Below are 18,645 nucleotides of genomic sequence, written 5' to 3'. Positions count from 1 at the left end.
CTCAGCCAACCAAACAGCACACCACAACAGCAACAAAGATGGAGAAAGTGGCGGTGGGAAAATTGGTCATTGTATTAGCATACGGTAAGTGAATATCCAGAGCTGAGATAATCTAGTATTTATTGCAAGCTATTAGCGGTGGGGTCAGACACAACAGAGCAACAGGTGAGCTGAAACCAGTTAACTTGTTATGGAAACAAGGTGTATATCGTGGCATCCGCTTTTATTGAGCTATTCTTCCACACCAGTATAAATGCTATCAGTGAACAGAGCCTAAGACTCAAACTAAGCACAAAACTAAACATTTCTGAAAAGTTAAAATGACAACAAGCAAATTCTATCTGAAACATAACTGGAGCTAAACCACAACTGAACGCTGAATTTGAAAATGAATTGAAGTCTAAAAAAAATACAGTAACCTTGGTGTGTGCATTCATGTTACCTTCTATAGGTTTAGGCAGGAAGTGTGCGGCTGGTTGGTCTTTTTGACCCTGTTGCCCTTCATGGCCTGTCCTTCTTTATTGAGGCCCAGGAACCAGGCCCGGCCAGACTCTTGCTGTCTGTAGAGCATAGAGCTGTAGATCACGTAGTAGTTCTCAAACACCGACTCCTTAAACTTACACTCAGACGTAAACAACTCCTGGAGAGAGAGAGAAAGAGAGAGAGAGAGAGAGAGAGAGAGAGAGAGAGAAAGAGAGAGAGAGAGAGGGAGAGAGAGAGAGAGAGAGAGAGAGAGAGAGAGAGAGAGGGAGAGGGAGAGGGAGAGAGAGAGATTAGACACATGATTCACAGTAGCAGCAAATCGGTTGTGGTCATTTGTAAGCGTAAATGTATTTTTTTTCTCCCTCTCAGAAAACGCTTCAAAAGTCATAAAAGTGCCGTGGTCCTAATTTGTGAAGATTATCTTGCTGAACACAAATGTCACGGTTTCAAAAACGTTTGTTAACCACATCAGATCTTATTTAACCAAAATCCTTCCCGACAAGGGAACCAGGAAGTGTATGCGTTGGCCTACAAAAATATGTCGTTGGCCTACAAAAATGTGTCATCCCTGTGGTATTCTATTACTGTAAGGTGCATATTTTCAAACCGCCAGTTACTGTATGCCTTTAATCAGCATGTTAGTGGAAGCACTGTCCTATAGTTGTTTGCCTCTAAGTGTAATTCGTGTGCAGTTATTTCGTATTGTTTGGTTTCCTTAGATGAAGACAACATTAAGCTGTAATGATTCCTGTGGGGCAATAGGATCATTGTAGCAGCCGATATAGCAAAGACAATTTGAGAAATTACAACAAAAAAATTATACAAATATGAGGTGCAGGATTGATGCAGGTGTGCAAATGAGAACATACTGAGACAATGGGAAAAAATAAATTAAAAATGTATGATATGAAAATATGAAAAAAAAACTTCTGCAGTATGAAAATAATGACAAAACATAAGAGGAAGGCTCCCACTCTTTTGTAATGATACATTTCAAGGACTTTTCAAGCACTTTTGAAAGACAAATTGTTACAACTGCAAGCAGCGATGATCGGGCCCTCGCACCTTCGTACACGTTGGGATGTGCGGCAGCCACAGTGGGGCACTATCGAGCCATCTTGCCACGCCCAACCCCATACCCATATCAGGTCAAAATATTCACCCCTCCTGCGTGCCAGGTTTCTTCTTCAGGTTCTTTCTAGCATGTATAGCACCTCAAAAAGAGCTTCCTGGTTTTTTTTTTTCCGGTATGGCGCTTGAGCAGACGGCTGCTTAAAAGTTCAGCTCTCCCAACCGGTCGGTTTTAACCCCCCTGGAAGAACTACATACAGCATAATTCATTTTGATAAAGAACATGGCGGGGGGAAACGATATAGAAATAAAAAATGGGAGTGATTCCAGGCGAGATAAAGAAGAAAGGGCCGCTGAAAGTGGATCGGGCGTGGGGAGCCACGGCAACAATGGCGGAGAGACAGCTAATGCTAACATGCTACAAGCTATACGCAGCGAGTTCATAGACCTCAGAGCGGGCCTGAAGAATGACATGGGCGAATTTCAGCTCTCTTTCCGAGATGACATGCGAAAGGACCTGAATGAGTTTCGACTGGAAATCAACCAGAAACTTGAAGAAACCACAGGCGAGCTGCAAGCCATTAAAACCAGAGTAACAGAGACAGAGCAACGCATCGCTGAGGTAGAGGAGGAGTGGGATGCAGCGGCGAAACGAGCCATAAACCAAGCCCTGGAGAATCAAGAAATACTGCAAGCAAAACTGACTGACCTAGAAGCACGCACCCGCCGAAATAACCTCCGCATATACGGCATACCTGAGGGATCAGAGGGGAACAACCTGTTGGAGTTCATAACGAAGCTCATAAAGACGGAGCTTGGTCTTCCCTTAGCGAACGTGGAGCTCAACATACAGCGTTGTCATCGGTCACTCGCCCCAAAGCCTCCCGCGGAAGCACCACCGAGATCTCTGGTGTTGTGTTTCCTCGAGTTTACAGTAAAAGAAAAAGTGATGCATACAGCGTGGAAAAAGAAAGACGTCCGCTGTGAGGGGAAAAGGATCTACTTCGACCAAGACTACCCCCCAGAGATACTGAAGAAAAGAAAAGCATACGTGGAGATACTGAGGGCGCTAAAAGTAAAGGGAATCCGCTTCCAGACTCCATATCCAGCCAAACTGAGGGTGTTTTTCGACAACGGGATGAAAATCTACGAGTGCGCGAGAGACGCTGCCACAGATCTGAAGAAGAGGGGATTCCCGCTGGAGGACACCGCTGGACCGGCCCCCGCGGATGCGCAGCTGCGGAGTTCAACATGGGAGAGGGTCGGAGCTACAGGGGAAGGCAGGAGCAGGCGTCAGAGAGGCAAGAGTGCAGTGATCCGGGAGCGGCTCACAGAGGAAGGGATACGCGAGAGACTGCGGAGCTTCCGACACGAGCCGGAAAGAAGTGATGTTACAGACTAAAACAAATATCACGTGATGCAGAAGGGGTAAGAGGCTGAGGCCACACACCTCCACTATGGACCAGTTCAGTGACGGATAAGATGCACAGTATTCATAGGCGTAGCTACGGTTATATATATATACAAAAAAAAAAAAAAAAAAAAAGCTATACTATGTAAAAAAAAAAAAAAAAAAGTTTTTTGAGAACATCATTGCTAACTTAATTATTTTTCGCCAACGCTCTGGGACTGATCCTTCCTTATTTGCTGTTTATTATACCTGGAGTCTACCTAAGTTGATTGATTTTTACCGGCTATGGGACAGTTGAGACACCACCGGTGCAGAGTCTATTTCTGCACGGACGAGAGGCCCTTGAAGGACGCAAGGCTTCCCTCTCAACTTGAAGTTACACTTAAACTTCGAACTTGGAAGTCTTTGTTTGTTTGTTTATTTTTGTTTTGTGCATTACTGTATGTGTTTTGACGATTTTATGATGGTATACTTTAGTTATAGTTATTGTTCTTACTCACAGGTTGCCAGTATCAGAAGAATGATTAGCAAAGGTTATGGATAGTAATGTAAAGATAATATCACTAAATGTAAACGGGCTTGTTAATCCAGTCAAAAGAGGCAAAATAATGGCCAAAATGAAAAAAGAAAAAAACCAAATAATCTTTTTCCAGGAGACTCATCTCTCACAGCCTGAACATGAAAAATTGAAAGGGTTTGGATACAGGAACACATTCTACAGTACTTTTAAAGGGGGTCATAAGAGAGGTGTTTCAATATTGATACATAACTGCCTTAATTTTGAATTACTGAAGGAGATCAAAGACAGAGAGGGCCGTTACGTCATGGTTCGGTGCAAAATTGATGACAGACTGGTTACATTGTTTAACGTGTACATCCCTCCAGGAAATAGCCAAAATGTCCTGAAGAAGTTATTTGATTTGATAGACTCGGAATCACAGGGCACGCTGGTCTGTGGGGGCGATTTCAACATGGTGATGAACAATAGAAGGGACTCAACAAGTTATAATAGAAACCAAACTACACAATCTAAATTATTCAGGAAGTACATAGAGGAAGCGGGGCTGATGGATATTTGGAGGGACCTTCACCCAACAGACCGAAATTATACATTTTATTCAGCACCACACACCAGCTACTCAAGAATTGACTACTTTTTTATACATAGCAATGACAGACATAGAATACAGGAATGTAATATTGGGCTGATGGATGTCTCGGACCACTCTGCACTATATCTCTCATTATACCTAGACAGCAGACCTAGAAAAACAACATGGAGGCTAAATTCGGGCTTACTCAATAATAAAACAGTGTTAGAACAAATAAAAACTGAAATAAGGTCTTACATCGAATTAAATGATAATGGGGAGGTGAGTCCAGTCATGCTCTGGGACGCACTGAAGGCTGTTCTTAGAGGGAAAATAATTGCAATCAGTACCGCTAGGAAGAAGTTAAAGGAGCATAGACTTAAAACATTGGAGGAGGAACTTAAAAATTTAGAAACAATACATAAAGAAAACAAAGCACGCCAGTTGCTGGATCAGATTAAAACGGTGAAGAAAGAAATGGATGAAATATATACAGAAGAGATAGAGAAAAAACACAAGTTTTTGAGACAATCATATTATGAAGTAGGCCCAAAGGCAACACGTCTATTAGCAAGGCGTTTACGAAAAAAACAAATACTGAATACGATAAACAAGATTAAGGACATAGAAACAGGAAAGACATCCAGCAACCTTGAAGAAATAGAGAAGACATTTGAATCATACTATAAAAAACTATACACACAGCCACATCAAGAGAGCAGCCAGACGGTGGGTGCGTTCCTGGACACACTGGACTTGCCCTCCATAGGAACAGAACAAAACGAACAGTTGACAAAGTCAATCACAGATGAAGAACTAGATGCAGCAATAAGTAGACTTAAAAATAACAAGTCGCCGGGTGGGGATGGACTGCCAGCAGAGTGGTACAAGGCATTCAAACAGGAAATAAAGCCTCTTCTCCTGTCCTGCTTTAATTGGGTACTTAAAGAAGCAACTATACCACCATCTTGGAGACAAGCTCTGATTTCGGTTATCCCGAAAGAGGGTAAGGATAGAGAACTATGTAGCTCTTATAGACCAATATCAGTCCTGAATCAGGACTACAAACTTTACGCTTCCATCATATCTAGAAGACTTGACTCTTTCGCCCCAGAACTGATCGAGGAGGATCAGACAGGTTTTGTTCGGGGACGAACGACCCAGGACAATATAAGGAGGTCGCTTCATGTTCTTCACCATGTTGGGCGGACTCAGGGCAGTGTGCTGCTGGCAAGTATGGATGCGGAGAAGGCTTTCGACTGTGCAAACTGGCAGTTTTTGTTCCAAGTATTAGGGAAATTTGGATTCTCAGAAAAATCAATAAATTGTATAAAGGCACTATACCATAAACCTATAGCTAGAATAAGAGTGAATGGCTGTCTCTCAGATAACATCAACTTAGAGCGTGGGGTGAGGCAGGGGTGTCCTTTGTCTCCCAGCCTATTCGCCTTCTATATTGAACCACTGGCACAGGCAATTAGACAAAATCAAAAAATAGAAGGAGTGGTCGTGAAGGACGTGGAACATAAAATTGCATTGTATGCAGACGACATATTATTGTACATGAGTAACCCTCAAGTCTGCCTGCCCACTCTATTTGATCTCCTTGAGGAATATGGCAGGTATTCCGGTTATAAGCTAAATATCCAGAAAACGCAGGTTTTATCCCTTAACTTCACCCCACCAACTAGTATTAGACAGAATTTCCCACTTAATTGGAACCTTAAAGCTATAAAATACCTGGGGGTCTGGATAACGCAAGATTTGGATGACTTATATGAAAAGAATTATGTCCCTATTAACACCAAAATAAAAGACGATTTAAGTCGATGGTCTCTGCTCCCATTAAACTTCAGTAACAGAATTGAGACCATTAAAATGAATATCCTATCAAGATTACTGTACCTCTTTATGTCCTTGCCAGTTAAAATCCCCCTCAAGCAATTCAATGAATGGGACAAACAAATATCGAGGTTCATTTGGAATGGTAAAAAACCAAGAATTAGATATACTACGCTCACACTGAGCAAAGACAGAGGAGGGATGTCTCTGCCGAGTCTCAGAGACTACTACTTTGCTGCACAACTCAAACCACTTGTGTCTTGGTGTGACGGAGAAGTAGTGGCTAAATGGAAGGTTATGGAAACAAGCAGGTTGGAAATACCTATACAAGCTCTACTGGGAGATAAAAAGCTAGCCAAGTCCAAATTCGACAAACTAGACCCAATCACAACCTTTACCCTTCAGAATTGGTTTACCATTGTCAAGCAACTAAAGATAGAAAAACAATCAAAGAAACTAAGATGGATAGCACACGATACTGAGTTTGTCCCAGGGAAGATGGATCAAAGATTCCAATCATGGTGTAACAGGGGGATTACAGCTTTTTGTAAAATAATGGAAGGAGATAAACTGAAGAACTTTCAAGCTCTGAAAGACGAGTATAACTTAGAGAAGTTGGACTTCCATAGATATTTACAGTTACGAAATTACTTTCTTCACGAAATCCAGGAACAAGGTCCTCATGTAAAACCAAGTCCACTGATAGAATTACTAGTACAGACATATACAAAGGGGACAAGGGGAATAGTGTCGAGGTTGTACCAAAGCATTAATGGTTCTAGAAAACATACAACAGACTATATAAGGGAACGATGGGAAAAGGAACTGAGTACTGAAATTACTGCTGAACAATGGACAAATATTTGTAATACCCAATTCACAACTACAAGCTCCAATACCTGGCGAGAATTCTGCTGGAAAACTATGACACGCTTTTTCATTACTCCCAAAGTTAAATCAATGCAGCTAGGAATTCCACAAACATGCTGGAGGAACTGTGTGGGGGGGGAGGCTAACCATTTCCATGTTTTTTGGGGGTGTCCAAGAGTGGTGCCTTTCTGGAGGGGTCTCTGTGACAAAATACGAGAGATCTTGAAATTACCAATACCGAATACTTGCCTTACCCTGTGCCTAGGGGACATTCCGGATGACATCCCGAGGAGTGATGCTTATTTATTGAAAGTCTTTATAGCGGCAGGGAAAAAGGCCATCACACGTAAATGGCTACAAACGGATCCTCCAAACATGGAAAATTGGTTTCAAATAGTCACTGACATTTTTCAAATGGAAAAGCTCACTTTCATTTTAAGACTAAATGTAGTGGGATTCGAGAAGAAATGGGGAAAATGGATCGATTATGTAGAAGAAACGACTAAGGACACTTAAAAAATGGGGGCCTCTCCCTCCTCTTCTCCCCTTTATTCTATCAAGCTTATTGTCTTAAAGCCTTTACCACCTATAACTGAAGAAAGCTAATTTAACCATTATTTGTAACTCATGTATAAAACTGGAACTGTATATGTGAATGAATGCCTATATGTTTGTATGAATATACCATCTGTTTTTATGTTAACTATGTTTTTTTGTTTGTTCTATATGTTCATTGAAAAATCAATAAAATCATAAGTAAAAAAAAAAAAAAAAGAGCTTCCTGTTTCATAGTGAATAATGCGTTGTCATGACAACAGCGTTTGATGAAAACTCAAAAGCTTCATAATTGAGCATCATCAAGGTCTTTAAACAATCTAACAAGATGGGTTACTTAGGCGACTGCATACTTAAGCTCAGAACGCCTACAGCGCACAGTGATCAGCAAATCGCTGTATGCTTGTAGCCTATGTGGAGAGTAATACTGTGGAAAGGAAGAAAGTGTATCAAGCACTCCAGATGTATAGTAAAATGGTATCATACTGTAGGTGAATTATGAGATGACGGAGCGCACAAGGCTCAAACTGGCTCCAGTCAGCTAAATCCAAGAACTTTGAAGGACCTCTTTATAAATCAGAGCAATTTAAAGGTCTTGATTTTTTTTTTGCGGAAGCACTTTCAAGTCCTGTACTTTCCAGACCTGTGTGGCAACCCTATAAAAGGTATCCAAATATATTCAATGTATGAAAAGTAGGGGTGTGAATCACCAGATGCCCACGATGCGATACTGAAACGATACTTGAGTCACGATACGATAGTATTGCGATACTGTGATATTTTCGATATTGCGATATATCGATATTGCGATATATTGAATATTGCGATATTTCGATATATTGCGATTTCTTACTTTTTCAACTGCAAATGATGTCCCCAAAGGAAAACTTTGTCAACATCTGGTTTATATAAGAACAATTTTTCAGTCTGTTCATCCGACTTCAACCATTTTATTGCAGCAACATTGTCAAGTAGACAGACCAACATAGTCAGTTTGTCATAGTTGCATGCACCTGACAAACTGAACTGTTTGTTACAGTCTACTTACAGTCCACCTTAACTGGATGTGTGTGTGGACTACTGTACTTATGTAGTTTTTGCAACTTCACTTCACTTACACAAAACATATTGTGCAGCCCATTCAGTAACTGGGGAATTTGTAAATTACTGTTATGACAAAACTGTTACTGTTAAAACAAAATGAAAATATGCTACCGTTTGTTTACTGCTGGCCTTGGAACTAAAGTTTATAGTAGCCCAGTGGCCTGGCATGGCCTGCAATTTTTTTTTTTTTTTGCAATATCGATACTTGGCGTCCAAATATCGATACAATATCGTCAGGCAAAATATCGCCATACTGTGGTGTATCGATTTTTCCCCCCACCCCTAATGAAAAGGGAGAAGATGACAATAGGAAGGAAAAAGAGAATTGATTGTTGTGATGACATCTTTGTCTTAAGTCAATGGTTCCCAAACTGGGGTTCGAGTTGTTCCTTAACAAAAAGAGGAAAAGTTTCATTGGACTATTATTTGGAGATGAGCCCAATTTGAAAAGGTATAAGGAATGACTATTATAATGAAAGATCAATGTCATGCCATTTGTATTGGTCATTGTTACACATTCTTCCATTGAGATAATTGTCTTGGCAAAGAAATAATATGTGAAATTAAGCTATTCTCGTTTTGCTGGGGACCCCCTGCCAACCACCCTCAGGGCCAATGGAGGTCCCCGGAGCCCAGTTAGGGAAGAGCTGGTCTGGTCGCTCAGTGTCTTTTGTAGACCTCTCGCCGGAGACACAGACACATTGTCATTCAGCTCAGGTCTGTCGGTCCGAGTCTCATAGCAACATGCGGACGAGAGGTGACACAGTCACCGTGGCAACCAACCAGCGCTGGGAAGGAGGGGGTGGATGGATGTGTGTGTGTGTGTGTGTGTGGGGGGGGGGGGGCGTGCAAATTTGAGAGAGAGACACCCACACATACCAAACACTACAGTAGGTCTCACTCGCCCACACACACCTAGACACTCTGCTTCCCACATTTATAGGGGGGGTGCGGTGCCATACAGGTGTGAGCGATTGAACATGGCTGATTGCACACACACACACACACACACACACACACACACACACACACACACACACACACACACACACACACACACACACACACACACACACACACACACACACATACCAAAGTCTACCTTCTTTTATAAAGGTGATTTTGTTTCCCAGGTTAGGGATGTGTATTGATGTACTGTAAATACATACTGTTTTAGAGGCTTCGCACCAATACCAGAGCAGATTCTGGGCTTCTGGGTCCAGCCAGGCCCCTGGCCGCTTCTGGATGACACTTCTCTGATGACATCATCACCGCAAGATGACATCACAATGCCATCCGTGACATCATCTAACAAGTGTTCGATCGTACAAGTGTCTTAAAGTGTGACATCACTAGCTGAGAATGAAATGAGTTGATGTCATATATCCAGGCTAGCATGGCTATAAGTAGGACCAGTTCAACATTCTGAGTTAGACCTCAAGTACTTCCTGGACCAGAGGTTGTGCGTTGTTGGTCCATGGCTTCGATATTCGACAACTAGGAAGAGATTAGCCAGAGATGAGACCGCGTCTTGATGGACACACCTGCGACAACGCGAGCTTGGAGATCTGAGACAGGTTCATACCTAATGAAGAAGCTTGGAGATCTGAGACAAGTTCATACCTGATGAAGAAGCTTGGAGATGTGAGACAGGTTCATACCTGATGAAGAAGCCTGAACGCGTACCAGGGTCTGGGCCCTTCAAGCCCAGTGATAAATGCATACAAGAATGCCCACCTTGACAACCCGGCTAGCACTGTGAGAGTCACATTCTTCGACTTCTCCAGTGCTTTCAACACCATCAGGCCGGCTCTACTTGGTGAGAAGCTGACACCGATGCGGGTGGATGCCCCCCTGGTGTCCTGGATTGTGGACTACCTGTCTGGCAGACCACAATATGTGCGCTTGCAAAACTGTGTGTCAGACAGAGTGGTCAGCAATACGGGAGCTCCACAGGGACGGTCTTCTCTCCCTTCTTCACCATCTACACCACGGACTTCACCTACCATACAGTCTTCAGAAGTTCTCTGACGACTCTGCGATAGTTGGATGTATCAGAGATGGCGATGAAGAAGAGTATCGGGCTGTGGTGGCTAACTTTGTCACATGGTGTGAGCAAAACCACCTGCAGCTCAACGTGACAAAGACAAAGGAGCTGGTGGTGGACCTGAGGAGGGTCAAGGCACCGGTAACCCCTGTTTCAATCCACGGGGTCAGTGTGGACATCGTGGAGGACTACAAGTACCTTGGAGTGTACATTGACAATAAACTGGACTGGGCTAAGAACACTGAAGCACTCTACAAGGAGGGGCAAAGCCGTCTCTACTAGACAACCGTACAACTACCGTATTCCTCCGCTAAAAGCCTGCACAGAGCCGCAGCGCTGGATTACTCCGCAGATCAGCTGTTATTTTGGGTTATTTTATTTCTCCCGGTTTGTTAGTGAAGACACAACAAATAGAATACACGAACGAAAATATGAGTGATTTTGATAGCGAGGATGATATGCCATTCACCTTGGTGACAAGAGGATACAATTATGAACCAGAGAGAGTAATATACAGAAGAGGAACTTTTGCAGAGTGAACAGGCAGAACGAGAGATGCGAGGAACTGCCTGCTGCCTAAATGCCGGGGTGCCCTGCAGACCTTTTTCACCATTCCCAGGATAAATTGGGGAAAACGTCCCAGACCAGAGAGGCCAGGTGACTTGTTGTCTCTAAAGTAAGTCAGTGTTTTGTCTCTCTTCTTCTAAGCCTTCCTGTTTTGTAAACCGCGGCTCTGTGCTCTGTCCAGGCTTTTAGCGGAGGAATACGGTAGTTGTACGGTTGGGAGAAAAAGCAGTGCCGAATGAAACTGCTGTTTGGCGGAAAAGTAAAGCGCTGAAAATTGTCAAAATAGAGCGTGCATGTACACAGATATCTATTTGTTTAGGTGGCCGTTGTTTTAGGTGGCTAAATTACGTTTTAGTTCTTGACCCCACGTACTTACAGAGAAAAAGCTGGTTTGGCTGCTGCTCTGAGTGTCGGGTCTCGTTACACGCTGCACCCAGCCTCCAGAACACTGTACCTACTTCAGTTAGTGTATCGAACTAGCTGGTAGGACCCCACTTCAAACAAACCGAACTATCCCTTTAACGCCTCACTAAGAAGAGCACCTCGGAGACATTCAGTCTCTCTGAGACTGAGTCAGCCGATAGGTTAGCTGTGCGCCTTAGTTACGTCACACGTAATGTGCAATTTGATTTAATTTAATTTCACTAAGCACCTTTTTTATTTTATTCTATTCTATTTTTATTTTATTTTATTGACTGTTTTTTACGTGTAGGGAGATACTGTGTTATGCTGTGTTGTGTTACGTGGATATTCATGCCTGAGTGCGAGCAACTGCAACTTGTCCCAATTTCCCCCCGGGGATCATTAAAGTCTTTCTGATTCTGATTCTGATTCTGATATGGGCCCTTCAAGCCCGTACAAGAATGCTACTTCCTCGCGACGAACTCCGAAGCGAGTGGCGGATGTAAGCAAGAGTCTTCTGGGCCGTTCATCGCCTCGAGCTCTACAACACATACAGTAAGAACATGTGTGAGATCGGCATGAATTATCAGTAGTGTTGTGAAATAAATTACAGTAATGCATAATAATCGTGAAACCGTGATCTCCCCCCCCCAGACTATAGCCTAATCATACCATCAAAATCTATAAATTAAATAATCTATGTATTTATTTATGTTGAATGTGTCTCCTATTTCAATCTCTCTCCCTCAAAAGTCATTACTGCTTGCTTTTTATGCCTTCCTGTAACTGAATTGAAACCTTTAAATGTATATTTAACTGTGGGCCTTGGGTTATTATGATGAAAGACTTGGGTTATTATGATGAAAGACTTGGGTTATTATGATGAAAGACTTGGGTTATTATGATGAAAGACACACTGGCTGAAAATGAACACGATCAGCAAAAGCCTTCCTTTAGTTAATGAAGCCATCATTTGGGAGCCATCTCATGGCTTAACTTGGCATTAACACGAGATCAACTGATGAGAGGTCAGTCTCCACATGAAGTGCTTTTACCATCTATTTAGCAAACTTGCCAAAAGTTGGTTCCAAAAAGGAGAAGAAGAAGCTGAGCAAATGTAGACCGTTCACCATGACTACACCAGCAGCAGATGCATCTAAAGTTTAAACAGTACTAGTAGCTGTCAGTACTCAGCTGTTAAGGAGGCACACACAACAACCCCCCCCCCCCCCCTCCCCACACACACACACACACACACACACACCATGGATGTATTAAAAGAACTGGATAAGGGACGAGCCATGCCCACCCATGCATTCGGACGGAGGCACTCTTCCGGGTTTTACTTCCTGACCATGCGGCCCAAGGCGAAGTGCGCATGTGTGCCATGACGTATTCCATGACGTCTCCCACCCCTCCCACCCATGGATGCATTAAAAGAAGAAAATACACCCGTATACGGCTCTTAGTGGATTCTGAAGAAAAAATGCCCCATAAAAAATGATTTGATAATTAAAAGAGTCATTTTATACTTTGAGTGACACCTGGAAAAAAATCCCCTGGGTTTAACAGCTGCCGGGGTCCCCATGCAAGTGGATGGGAATTTTCCTTTCTGGGCTGCATGGCGTCATGTGACTTGCAATATAGAGCTTTGCCACCATGTTCAAATGGCTTCACAGCCCAGCGCTATTCCTGAGGGCTTGGCACACACCCTTTAAATTAGAGACATTTTCTGTTGAGACTCCTCAGTCTAGTGCAGAGTATAGCACTCGGTAGCAATAAGTGCACAATTGAGTTTTTTTTTAGAAATGTTGAAATGCCCTGTCAAATTACCTATTTCACAACCACTTATTTAGGACTAGAAATTGAGCGCACTTTCTAGCCTACAGTACCATGCGTCGCCGTCTTCCTCCTTCACCTCCTCCTCCTCCTCGCTCATTTCTGCCGTCAGTCGTCATAGACAGCTCCTTCAGGAGGCAGCACATAGGCAGCTCCTGCAGGAGGCAGCACATAGGCAGCTCCTGCAGGAGGCAGCACATAGACAGCTCCTGCAGGAGGCAGCACATAGGCAGCTCCTTCAGGAGGCAGCACATAGACAGCTCCTTCAGGAGGCAGCACATAGACAGCTCCTTCAGGAGGCAGCACATAGGCAGCTCCTGCAGGAGGCAGCACATAGGCAGCTCCTGCAGGAGGCAGCACATAGGCAGCTCCTGCAGGAGGCAGCACATAGACAGCTCCTGCAGGAGGCAGCACATAGACAGCTCCTGCAGGAGGCAGCACATAGACAGCTCCTGCAGGAGGCAGCACATAGACAGCTCCTGCAGGAGGCAGCACATAGACAGCTCCTTCAGGAGGCAGCACATAGACAGCTCCTTCAGGAGGCAGCACATAGACAGCTCCTGCAGGAGGCAGCACATAGACAGCAGCGCGGTTCTCTGTGTGTCTGTTCCCTCTTCTTTAAACTCGTTGTCTCGGCCGGAGCGGAAGTCACGGCCCCAGTCACCGCCATTGCAGTTGCGGGTGCTTCCGTTGTTGAGTTTTCCAGTCACAATATTTTCCCTCGCTGGTTTCCCCACAAGGGCTTTTGACGGCAGTGACCTGCGCTACTCTGATTGGTTAGCCTCCTTGCGTTCCATACATTCCAAAGCAGCAGAGAGCAGATGAAAATGTCAGCGCGAAAGACAATGTCACGTCCTTCAGCTAAAAGAAATCTTGGGCACACTGAGTGACAAGCACATTTGAAAATGGCACTTCATATGAAAAAGGTTGCCGACCCCTCCTGGTCTGGTGAAATGCATCTACATCCAATCCCAGCTGAATTCAGACAAAAGAGAGGAATGTGGGAAAGACTTGAGTCATTTTTTAACAGCCTGTCTGTCACCATTTCCAAATAGCTCTGATAACTCTGTTCACCTGCTGCCCACAGGAAGGAGACAGAAGCAAAGACAGGAAATGGAGGGAATGGAAAGGGGGACATGAAGGAACAGGAGAGCGAATAAATCAGTCGTGAGGAGACGCCTCCCGATGGGAAACGCAGCGGGGGATCCTTCACTCTCTTCTTTTCCTCCTCTCATTTTCCGACCTGATTTCTTTCCTCTCTTGGTCTCTCTCTTCCTCTCTCTCAATCCATCATTTCTCTGTTCCCGGCGGAGGTTTTGAATTACACACGCACGCACACACACATGCACACACACACACACACACACACACACACACACACACACACACACACACACACACACATAGGCACATGCTACGAGGAATAGCAGCTGCTTGAGACAGCGCCAATCAGACAGGTAGAGGGCAGCCCAGGCATGTGTTGAACTAACAGCTCCTACACAGACTGAATTGATAGAGACACCACTTTGTCCCCTTGAACATGAAAGAAAAACAGCTCTTCTTTCTGCATCGGGAAATGTCGGGAAAACCCTAACAATGTGGTTATTTGATCAGCAGAGGGAGATCAGAACTGGAAGATATTTCAGAGAGTGTCTAGGCAGGACTTCCCATAATGCTGATTGGCTAAAAAACAGACATTTTGGCAAACGTCGTAACAGTTGCTAGATTTAGCGGTTGTGGAATCCAGAGTGCCGGACCCAATGTGAATCCAGCCTCAAGCTGTGCAAAACAGAATGACAATGTCAGACAACTACAAGGGATGCGCGTCATGTCCACCAAGCTAGCATCCGACACATATTATCTTCTATGCTAATACATCAGATCGGCAATTAGGCCTTGCCCCAATATATTACACCTCATCTGGCTACAGTATATAATGTGTAAGATACACTGGATATATTACTTTGACCCATCTAAAATCATGTGACTCATGTCACATGTGACGTTCTTTTTTTACAGCCCCGTGACTCGTCAGTCTAGTAGCAGCCAGGTACAACGACGCTGGGCTCCCCAAGTCACTGGGCTGTAAAAAACGAACGTCACATGTGACATGAGTCACATGATTTTAGATGGGTCAAAGTAATATTTCCAGTGTATCTTGTGCATTCTATGGCCAGACGAGGTGTAATATACTGTATTGTCATGTCATGGTGTTTTGGGGTCATTAATAAACGAGATTGATTCTGTTATTTTTCTATAATTTTTTGGGGTAGTGCAATTTACATTGAAGTCAACGGGGAGAGGCTTGTGTTTTCCCCCTAAAAGGGAACGGGAGCATGTGCTGCCTACAAAATGACGTATTGCCGATATGATGTACAGTATGCTATGAAGGAGTTCGCCTATGATCCCAGTAATCCAGCCAGCTTTCTAGTTTACTAGTTTACACGTTTTTGAAAGGCGCCTTCCTCCCTGCACTTTGTTCTTCTGGAGGGCGAAAAGCGAGAAAAAGCCAGCACACTAAATGTCCTTTCACAGGTTTATTCCATCATCTGGGCAAAGCAACAATGGACGTTTCAGCCAACAGGCCTTCTTCAGCGTTGTCAGCCTGCTAGAGGGCACCCCACTGAATAAACCGTGTCAATTTGTCTGTAGGTGTAGGCTTTTTCATTACCTCCAAGCAATCACCAACTGTGAGTGAAATTACCATTCGGAGGTAGTTCAGTCTGTGCCTGTGCCCTGCTTTATTGTTTGCTCCTATTTTGGTAGAACTATATAACCATGTGTTTCATTATTAAAAATTACAATTTGAAAAACTGGGCGAACATAGCTCTAATTGTTTCCCCTCCATGTAAAAGTGGGGGGCTGTAGCTGCTCCACCATTACTCGCCTAAGCTCATGAAAGTTGTTTTTCATCCCACTGTGTGTGTGTGTGTGTGTGTGTGTGTGTGTGTGCGTGTGCGTGCGTGTGCGCTGCTCAGTGAGTGGGCGTGTTTGTTTCCAACACTAGTTATTATCACATCACTAATTACCCAGAGGAATTGTGGGTAAACAAATCACTCTAAAGAAAGGAAGTGCAGAGAGGAGGAGGGAGAGGATGAGTGGGGATTGGGGAAATGAAAAAATAAATAAATAAAGATGATAGAGAGTGGTTCAAGGAAGGACCTGAAAGAACATCCTCAAACTTACAGTAGGCATATTTAATCTCATTTTCTTATTACATTCTAAGCCTTTACCGTCCTGTCTCTCTACCGTTAATTCTCCCTAAAAAAAGCCAAAATAATCTTAAATAAAAATATGATTCTCTTTCCCTTACCAAAAGGCAGATTGCCAAGCACATCTCCTACATTTACATCCTTTAAAACTCAGTTAGTCAGTTCATCATCTCACTCAAGTATCCTGACAATCCAGTTTTGACAAATGTGTTACTATCTGTGCGTATGCTTCTTCACTGGATTAGTGTGTTAAAGTTTAGTCCTGTTAATTTACACGTTGTTAATGCAGCCATGTGCATCTCTCACCACCTCCAGAGGCTGATTGGATCTTCGATGCATTTTCAAGGTGAGAATAATAAACACATTGCATAATGTCCGTACGTCCGTCCGATTCTTGTTAACGCGATATCTCAGGAATATCTCTGGATTTTTCTTAACATTTGGTTCAAACATCCAATTGGACTCAAGCATGAACTGATTAGATTTGGGTGGTCAAAGGTCAAAGTTGACGATCACTGTGACCTCATGACTTCCCGTTTTATCCTTGTTAGCGTGATATCTCAAGGAAAACCTTTAGGGAATTTCTTCAAATGGGGTGGCTAGAGAGAGTGGTTAGGGGGATGTAGGTGGTGGGAGGGTGTGTGGGGGTCAAGGAAGGGGGTGGGACTCGTGAAAAGGGGCTGTTGCTAGGGATATGAAGGTCCTAGAGAGTCAGGATTTGAGGGGTGGGTTGAGGGAATGTCTAGGGGGATGTCAGTGGTGGGAGGGGGCGTGATCAGTAAGCAGCAGGTCTAGGCAAAATGGGTCATAGCTATGGATAGGAAGGTCATAGAGAGTCAGGGTTCGAGGGGTGGGTAGAGGAAGTCAATAGGGGGCTCTGGGTGGTGGGAAGGACCATGGTGAGGGGTGGGGCTAGGGGAAAGGGGCCGTAGCTAGGGATAGGAAGGTCGTAGAGAGTCGGGGTTCGAGGGGTGGGTACGATGAGTGGTTGAGGGGATTGGGTGGTTTGGGGGTAGGGGCAGGACCATTTTCCATGTTCAAAATGATTAGCCTTGTCCTTGTTGTTGAGGTACCCCCAAACATTGCCTAAAGTGCCATAAGCCCTTGTTCACACAGGACGCCGAACGTAAGCAGAACTGAAGCTTGAAGCACGCACAAGCTGAACGTACACCTTGCTGTTCACACAAGACGCCTTGTCTTTTCCTCTCAGCGCCTACTCTCGCGCCTTGAAGCCGCCCACAACTCCCATTGACTTCATGCCTGGCTTCACGCATCACGCTTGGAAAATCGGCATCACTCCTGAGTGATCGCTTCAGCGTGGCGTTAGCGTCGCTTCGGCAAGGCATCAGTGTGACACGCACGCGGGTGGTGTGAATGGCTTCACCTGTTAAGAAGGATGCCTAAATGAAACTTGTGGGTTCAGCGTAGGTCGAGCTTCGGTTGAGCGTTGCTTCAGCGTTGCTTCAGCGTACTGTATGAATGAATGTGGGCTAAGATTGAATGGCCACACCACTGCGCTGTGGGCTTCAAGGTCTTTGTGCTTGTATGAGTCTGGACAGACATGGAGGTAGACTGCTCACTTGTTGGCGGAGGCATTAGGGTTGTGCGATGTCATTCAAATGGCCATCGTGATTGTTTCACAGTGAAACATCGTGTTGGACGATGGCATCGTCATTGATGGGTGGGGGTGGGGGGAGTAATTCATTATTTATTAAGTCGCTGCGTTGCTGTAATTCCATTTGGCTAGTCGCTGCAATGCGTTCACGTTAACAACAGGACAGCTGAGCTCTACATGATACCAGCGGGCTTGGATAGGCTATCTGCTCTGTGCTACAGCACAGAGCCAGGCGACTGAAGTGGGCAGTGGCTGTCACTACCAGCAATTTGAACGGCGCAAAACAAATAACGTTAACGTTACAGATCCTCACCAACAACGTGTGTGTGTTGAATTTAACTAGCTGGCAGAAAACTGACTGAATTATGGCTGATATAACATTAGATTCGCGTGGGCTTTTGAACCTAATGTAATGAGAGAGAGTTTAGGAGAAATGGCTAGAGAAACGCAGCTGCTGTATCTGGAGCGAGTAGTGACTCCAACTTTCACTTTGGAAACAGGCAGGTTAAATTCACAGTTGAAGACTTGTACTCACT

The 18,645-nt window shown here is 44.1% G+C and overlaps 1 pseudogene across 1 annotated transcript in view; it reads right to left on the bottom strand.

Moving 5' to 3' along the window:
* The window catches only part of LOC310774139 (fibroblast growth factor 14-like), a 60,205-nt pseudogene that overhangs the window by 447 nt on the left and 41,113 nt on the right, over positions 1–18,645 (bottom strand). The window contains exon 4 of the transcript in view: positions 443–640. The product of the transcript in view is annotated as a fibroblast growth factor 14-like (transcript). The remainder of the gene's footprint in view (positions 1–442; positions 641–18,645) is intronic.

Source organism: Poromitra crassiceps (genome assembly GCF_964638095.1).
Source record: "Poromitra crassiceps genome assembly, chromosome: 3".
NCBI classification, from domain to species: Eukaryota; Metazoa; Chordata; class Actinopteri; order Beryciformes; family Melamphaidae; genus Poromitra; species Poromitra crassiceps.
The sequence above is the reverse complement of the archived record's forward strand: the minus strand, read 5'-3'. Positions and strand labels throughout refer to the sequence as shown.